Here is a 7,999-nt window from a genome sequence, read left to right on the forward strand (position 1 = left end):
GGTCCTTCAGAACTGGACTCATAGGCAGTTGTGGGCCACCTGATGTAGGTGGTGGGCACTGAAGTCAGGTCCTCCGCAAGAGCAACAAGTGTTAAGGGCTCTTAACCACTGGGCCTTCTCTGCAGCCCAACAATGGTTCATTTGGGGGGGGGGGGTGGAGAGTGAAACCAAGGGTCTTACACATGCTAGGCTGATCTCAAAGTCCAGAACCTCCTCCCTGGTGTTGGGATTAGAGGTGTGTTCCACGGTGCCCAGCTTCCCACCTCATTTTGTTCACTAATACCCAGTGAAGTTATCTTCTGGTCCCCTACTGTCCCACGCTGGCCATGGCCTGGGGCTGATAATTTGTTCATAGGTCATCGGGTTGAGATTTGTGCCTGCCCTGCTGGAGATGATGGGAGTCTTTGCCCTACCGCTGTGATGGGAGGACTGCAGGGCTTTAGAAAACATGTCCCCAATTTCTTTCTCATTCCTTCCTTCCAAAGGCAGACACCAATTTCTCTCCTCTTGGATGTGAGGAATCGGAACATCTTGCGTCTGATGAATGTGCTAAAGACAGCTGGGGCAGCCTATTTGACTCTGATTTCAGAGAATGAGGGTGGGGTGCAGTGGGGTTCATGAAGAAGGTCGTGCAGGCTGCTGTGTACCCTGCATTAGATGTTTCACTCCAGAGTATGTTTGGAGACATGTTGTTTGTTTGTTTGAGACAGGGCTTTATTCTGTAACCCAGGATGCTTAAGAATTCTTGATGTTTTTGCCTCTACTATCTATGTCCTGGGATTGCAAACACCTGCCATCACACCTCAGGATGCCATGATGACATCTGAGTAACTTGTGGAGGTCTACATGGTGAGGGCCTGGGGTTTTCTGGCAACAACAATATGGCTGGGCCATCAAGAAAACAGATCCTCCAGCTCCATTCAAGCCTTTAAGTGCCTATAGTTCTTGCCAAATCCAGCTTGAGTCCAGCATACACGAGACTTGAGTCATGACCTCCCAGCTAAGCTGCTCCTGATTTTTTTTACCCATATAATGTTTTCTAAAGATATTTAGTATAGGGGCTGGGTGTGGTGGTGCACGCCTTTAATTCCAGCACTCAGGAGGCAGAGGCAGGCAGATCTCTATGGGTTCAAGGCCAGCCTGGTCCACAAAGTGAGTCCAGGACAGCCAAGGCTGTTACACAGAGAAACCCTGTCTCAACCCGCCCCCAAAGATGTTTTGGCTTAGGGTGGTCAGTTGTTACCCAGTAATAGATACTGAATATAGCAATGGGATCAAAGGGACATTCTACTGCCCTGTTGCATCTCTGCTGGCTGATCCTTCCTTCCTCCAGGTACCATAGCATCTCCGTTGCTACTGCCCAAATGGTTTTGGATGAAGTAGTCTTCATCACACAGTGAAAGGCTCTACAGAAACCAGGCCTCAGCTCTTGGAGAGCGTGAAGTAGTTAGCATATTTGCTAGGTAAGACTTCCTTTTTGGCAGGCTGGCCCTCCTCTTTTCTTTTCTTTACACACACACACACACACACACACACACACGGACAAAAGGAAACTTTGGGAGATAGTTGATACATTTATTACTTTGATTGTGTTGATGGTGTCACAAGTATTGGGAAACTCCTCAAATTGTATACCATATATGATTTTGTATATCAATTGTACTTCAACAAAGCTGTTTTAGAAGGCATAGTAAGGCGACAGCAAGCGAGAAAAAGAGTGGTTTCTGGTTTAGAGTGGTCAGGAAAAGCTTCTCTGAAATTCTTGTTTGTTTGTTTCTTTGAAAAACATCTTTCAAATATCCCAGGCTGTCTTCCAACTCCTGATTTTTTTTTTTTTTTTTTTTTTTGATATTGGTTTTCTCTGTGTAACAGCCCTGGCTGTGGTCGACTCACTTTGTAGACCAGGCTGACCTTGAACTCACAGAGATCCTCCTGCCTCTGTCTCCCTGGGTGCTGGGATTAAAGGTACTCACCACCACACCCACCTGGCCAACTTCTGATTCTTTTGTTTCCTGAGGACTGATTACAGATGTGTGCAAGCACAGATGAGAAGCTGACATTTTAATGAAGGCCTGACTATAGTGAAATAGTGACCATGGGGAAAGGGGTTTAAAAGAAGAAAGAACAAGTCAGCAACAGCTTGAGACATGAACAGACCAGTGTGCATGAGGAATAGGAGGAATACCAGACCACTCAGAGCCAGTTTATAAAGATTGTAAGAACAGATTCCTACATATTATGCCATATATTCTTGATTATCTGAGGTACCACAGGAAGAAACTCCAAGATTTTTATTACTACACAGGCCATTACCTTTTCGGGGCTCTAAATGCCTCTATATCTACCATTCTCTTATTTGCTTTTAGAAATGATTTCACTTCTTGGAGTTTTGTCCAAAAAGAAACAGTATGAGGCCCATTTCCCCACCACCAAACCCATGACTCTACCACCATCTGTTCTCATTCTCTTTGCCTTTTCTTGTACAAAGTTTGAGCCCACTGTGCCCTTAGCATAGCTCTATCTCCCTACTGTGCACTGGACCTCATATCCTACTCTCAATTCAAAGATGTCACTCCTATAAACAAATTATTTCATTCTTGTGCAACCATAACTGTTTTTCTGTCTGCTTGACCATACCTCTATGTGTAGAAGGAATCTCTTGTGTATTGTATGGATGCAACACCTGTCAATTAAAAAAACCTCTGGCCTATACCTTAGGCAGGAAATAGGGGTGAGACATCTGGTAGGCAGAAGGGATTCTGGGATAGAGGTAGGTATGCAAGATTCAGCCATAAAGATGTGAAGAGGATGGATGGATGTTGTCTGAGCATAGGCAACCAGCTACGTGGCAGAATGTAGATTAGTATAATGGGCTATTTAAAGCGATGAGCTAGTCAGAGAAGAGCCTAGCTATATGGCCTAAGTATTTGTATAACATTTAGTGAGTCTCATAAGTTGTTATTCCGGGAGCTAAGAATTGGGAGGAAAAACCACCTAAAACATAATGGGATCCTACAACATCTACACTTCTCTATACCACAAGTCAAGTACCAAGAACTCTCCAGTCATCTGCTATACAAACAGCTCTCCTTTTATCTTCTTGGTTCGATGTTCTCAACTCTTATTCATTCATTCATTCATTTCATTTTTTTTTTACAACTCCCACAGACTTATTTTGAAAGTAGTGGACCAAGGGAGAAATGGGACATAGAATGGAATAAAAACTAAATACAAGCCGGGCACAGTGGCACATGCCTGTAATCCCAGCACTCAGGGAGGTAGAGGCAGGCAAATTGCTGTGAGTTTGAAGCTAGCCTGGTCTACAAAGAGAGCCCAGGACAACCAATGCTACACAGAGAAAATCTAAATCTAAAAAGCAAAAATAATAAAAAAATAAGGGGCTGGAGAGATGGCTCAGCAGTTAAGAGCACTGGCTGCTCTTCCAGAGGTCCTGAGTTCAATTCCCAGCAACCACATGGTGGCTCACAACCATCAATAATGTGATCTGATGCCCTCTTCTGGCATTCATGTATACATGCATATAGAGCACTCATATAAAATAAATAAATAAATCTTTAAAAAATAAAAAAGATATAATTGTAAACTCTGTCCCTAATTACTTTATAATCACAAACTAGTATAGAGGCTGCCTTGTACAAAAACGCAATAAATAATAACCTATGGACTACAATTGGTCTTCCAATTTGTGTATGTGGAGCCATCCTCTAGAGCCTGGTTCCTGGGACTCTTAACAAAACAAAGACAAAAAATTCAAAGGCATCTTTGAATTCTTATTTTCTTTAAACTCCACAAGTAATCCATAAACAATACCTATCAAGTCTGCTTTAGATGATGACCATGATCCAAGCATGATATCATCAACTTCACAGCTGTCCTCTGTTATGGAAATTTTGGTTTCTCAGTTATGTTTTGTAAACATGTTTTTGTTTTAATCCTAGGTATGGGATATGAGATTGTCCACAACAGCAGACTATTTGCCTCATGTGGCTCTGAAAAGAGTGTGGTCTTTGCCAGATGCATTTAGTTTAATTCTGAAGACTCTGGAGAGGGAGTAAATGTCAGAGCCCAGAGAGAGACAGGGCCCTCAGAGAAGGAAGATGAATGCTGCTGCTCCTCCCTGCTGCTCCTAGTTGCTGTTGATGAAGTGTTGCAGAAGTGATGCAGAAGTTGGAGATATTTGGAAATGAAGATTGGTAGTGCTCCAAGGAACCCAATGACCTTTAAATAGCAGGAAGTAGCTAAAGAAACCTACGCCTTTCTCTCCTACCTAGTGTTGAAAGGGATTGGGGTAGAGAAGGGAAAAGAGATATAAGAAACTGAAATAAAAATAGATTTTTAAAGTACACCAAGAGATGCCAGGTGTGCTGGCATACGCCTTTAATCCCAGCATTCAGAAGGCAGAGGCAGGTGGATCGCTATGAGTTCAAGGCCAGCCAGGTCTACGAAGAGAGTCCAGGACAACCAAGGCTACACAGAGAAACCCTGTCTCGAAAAAACCAAACAAACAAAAAGCACACTAATAGTCCTCCAACACACACCATCATCATCACTCTCCAGGGTGATGGATAGAGTCTGTGGTCTGAACCCAGCAAGAGCCTGAAAGTGGAGGAATAAGTGAACCTAAATGGCCTCTATTTATTTTCTAGATTCCATATCATTCTTTGAGCTGGATGGCACATTGAAACTCCCATATTTTCTCTACTGGCTAGATTCATGTCAACTTGACACAAGCTAAAGTCATCTGAAAATGCCTTCATAAGATCTGGCTGTAGACAAGCCTGTAGGGCATCTTCTTTTAAAATGTCTTTTGTTGTTACTATTCTTATTGAAAATAGTTTTTTTTTTTCAGCTAAGAAGTGATGGCACGTGCCTAGGCTTGTGGTCCTGGGTTCTATAAGAAAGTAGGCTGAGCAAGCCATAAGAAGCAAGGCAATAAGCAGCACTCCATCATGATTTAAGTATCAGCTGTTTTTTCTAGATTCCTGCCCAGTTTGAACTCCTGACTTGGCATCCCTCAGTGATATGTAAGCCAAATAAACCCTTCCCTCCCCAGGTTGGATCAGCTTTTTAATACTTTCATTTTTTTAAAATAATTAAATTTATTTATTACAATTTATCCACATTACATTCCAACTGTTATCCCCTTGCTCTTATCTTTCTATTCCCACCCTCCCTCCCTCTCTCTATTCCCCTTTCCTGTGGGGGGTGGCAGGGGGAGAGAGATACTCCCTCTCCTCTAGCTGACCACAGACCTCAGGTCTCATTCTGATAGCCTGCATCCCTTCCTCTGTGTGCGCACAAGGCCTCCCTACCAAGAGGAAGTGTTCAAATAACAGGCACCAGAGTTCATGTTAGAAGCAGTTCCCGCTCTCTCCCTATGCCCACCATGAAGAGTGAGCTGTTCATTGGCTACATCTGAACAGGGCATATAGGTTCTTTGCATACATTGTCCTTGGTTGGTGCTTCAGTTTGTAATACTTTCATTTCTTTCCTTGTGTCATGTTTTAAACTAGCTTTCATAACAGTAATGCTGACTCTTCTAGACCATGCTTATAGTTACCCATGGCTGTATTGTCTTCAGATCCCACTGGAATCACCTTGACAGTATAATGAGGTAACATGGGGTCATCCTGTGCTCCTTAGGATGGCCTATTTTCAAACATAAATGAAAACTGCACCTTTTTATTCAAATATGGATATGTAGGAAAGAGTTTTGACGTGTGATGCTGTTCTCCTCCTACTGCCTGCTGGAGAGGAACAAACATAGACATCTGAGAGGGAGAGGGAGAGAGGGAGAGGGAGAGGGAGAGGGAGAGGGAGAGAGAGAGAGAGAGAGAGAGAGAGAGAGAGAGAGAGAGAGAGATCGAGATCTACTGACTAGTCTAGCTAAGATCATATGTGTTAGTAGATGTTAGTTACCATTAGTGAATAGCAATGAATCTAACTTATTTTGAAAACTAAAGGGTTCTTGTCCTTCTTTACCTAATATGCAGAGGGCATGCAAATAATAAGTATAGGAGCATTTTTTCTTATCTAGCCAAAAATGAAAAATAGTTATTATTATTAAGGTATAGCTATTTCCAATGGGAACTCCAAAAAAATTGGTGGATTCAGGCATTGTGCATTAGTAATCAGTAACAACAAAACAAAAAAAAACCCAAAACCAAAAAAAAAAAAAAAAAAGAAAAAAAAAGAAACAAGCAAACAAAAAGCAAGACTCTAAATACTACATCCCCAATGTTAACTAGCACACTAGCATCTGGAGAGATGACTTAGCTTTTAAGAGCACTGGTTGCTCTTCCAGAGAACGCAGGGTTCAATCCCTAGCACCCACATGATGGTGCACAAGTACCTGAAAATCTCTTCTTTAGCCACCTTGGACACCAGGCATGTAAGTGGTGCACAGACATGAACAAAAGCAAAATACCGCCCCACACACACACACACAAGTAAAACTAAATGATAAAATATCAAAAAAGAAAGAGTATACAATTTTAACTTGGCCTGTTGATAAACAAGCAAGTTGATTCCATATTTTTGTTATTTATAATAATCTCCAATTAACACAGAGTAGCTATTTGATACAGACATTTTATATATCCTTTGAATATATACCCAATAATGAGATTACTAGAGCATATGGTTAGTTCTACTTTTAATTTTGTGAATTACTTCCATGCTGGCTGTATTAAGGCAGTTCTACTGCCCATTCCCATCAAAAGTGTATGAGATGGGCCTAATAAGATGCTTCTGGGGATAAAGGTGCTTGTTATACAAACCTGACAACTTGAGTTCAATATCCTTGGAACACACATAAAGATAGAAAGAGAAAACTGACTCCATACCATGGGCCATGAGCCCTCACATCACCTTTTTCTCTGTCTCTGTCTGTCTGTCTGTCTGCCTGACCCCCCCCTCAATATCTCTCTCTCTCTCTCTCTCTCTCTCTCTCTCTCTCACACACACACACACACACACACACACACACACACACACACACACACGTGTGTGAGAATTCAATGTTCTCCACATTTTCATCAGCATTTGCAGTGTATGTTTTTACACAGGGTTTCACTCTGTAGCACATGTTAAGCTTGAAATCACAATACTTTTGTCAAAACCTTCCAAGTACATATTGGACCTCACACTGGGCTCTACTTTAACTCTTACTCATTTAGAAAATGCCCATTCTTACAAAGGTGAGGTATATCATTGTGATTTTACTTTGAATCTCCCTGTTAGATGATGATGTATATTTTGGATATTAATCCCTTATCACATATAGTTTGTGAATAAATCCTCCCCACCTGTAGGTTGTCTCTTCCTTCTGTTGCTTGCTGCCTGTTTTCTGAAGAAGCTTTTATTTGATGTAATTTATCTTTGCCTTTGTTGCTGGTGCTTTAGGGATAATAGAAAAATATCAGTGTCTAGATCAACAACATAGAGGTTCCCCTTGTATAGAAGATTTCTCTACGACCGAAACACTTTATTCTTGAAGGAAGTGCCTGAAGACATAAGATAAAGCACTCCGACAGTTTCAGGAAGTCACTGAAATTAACCAGATGTAGTAGGGTTCTCCATTCCAAGAGTAAACAATGAAGATGTCTAACAGTCAGTCTCAGACAAACCAAGTGGCAAAGCCAAGACTCTGAGAGAAGCAAAGCAGCCTGAGAGAAGCAAAAGCCAACTGAAGTGCATGGAAGAAGTTTAGCCTAACCAAGCTACCTGGGAAGGACACTCTCCAGCATGTTGAGCTGCCTGCAGCCTGTGCAGTGTGCTCCAGGCTTTCAGCTTTGTGAGTTGTGTCACGCATACCAGATGGGCTTTGGTGACACAGCTGTCTTTGAGTCATTTTTGCTCCTGTAAGTAACCTCTCACCCATATTCCTATAAATAACCCCAATAAAACCAAGTTGGTTCACCAAGTTGGACTTAGGAGGTATCCACACGTTGGTCTGGCACAGGTTTCCTATCTGGGT

Source organism: Acomys russatus, chromosome X (assembly GCF_903995435.1).
Source record: "Acomys russatus chromosome X, mAcoRus1.1, whole genome shotgun sequence".
Taxonomy (NCBI): Eukaryota; Metazoa; Chordata; class Mammalia; order Rodentia; family Muridae; genus Acomys; species Acomys russatus.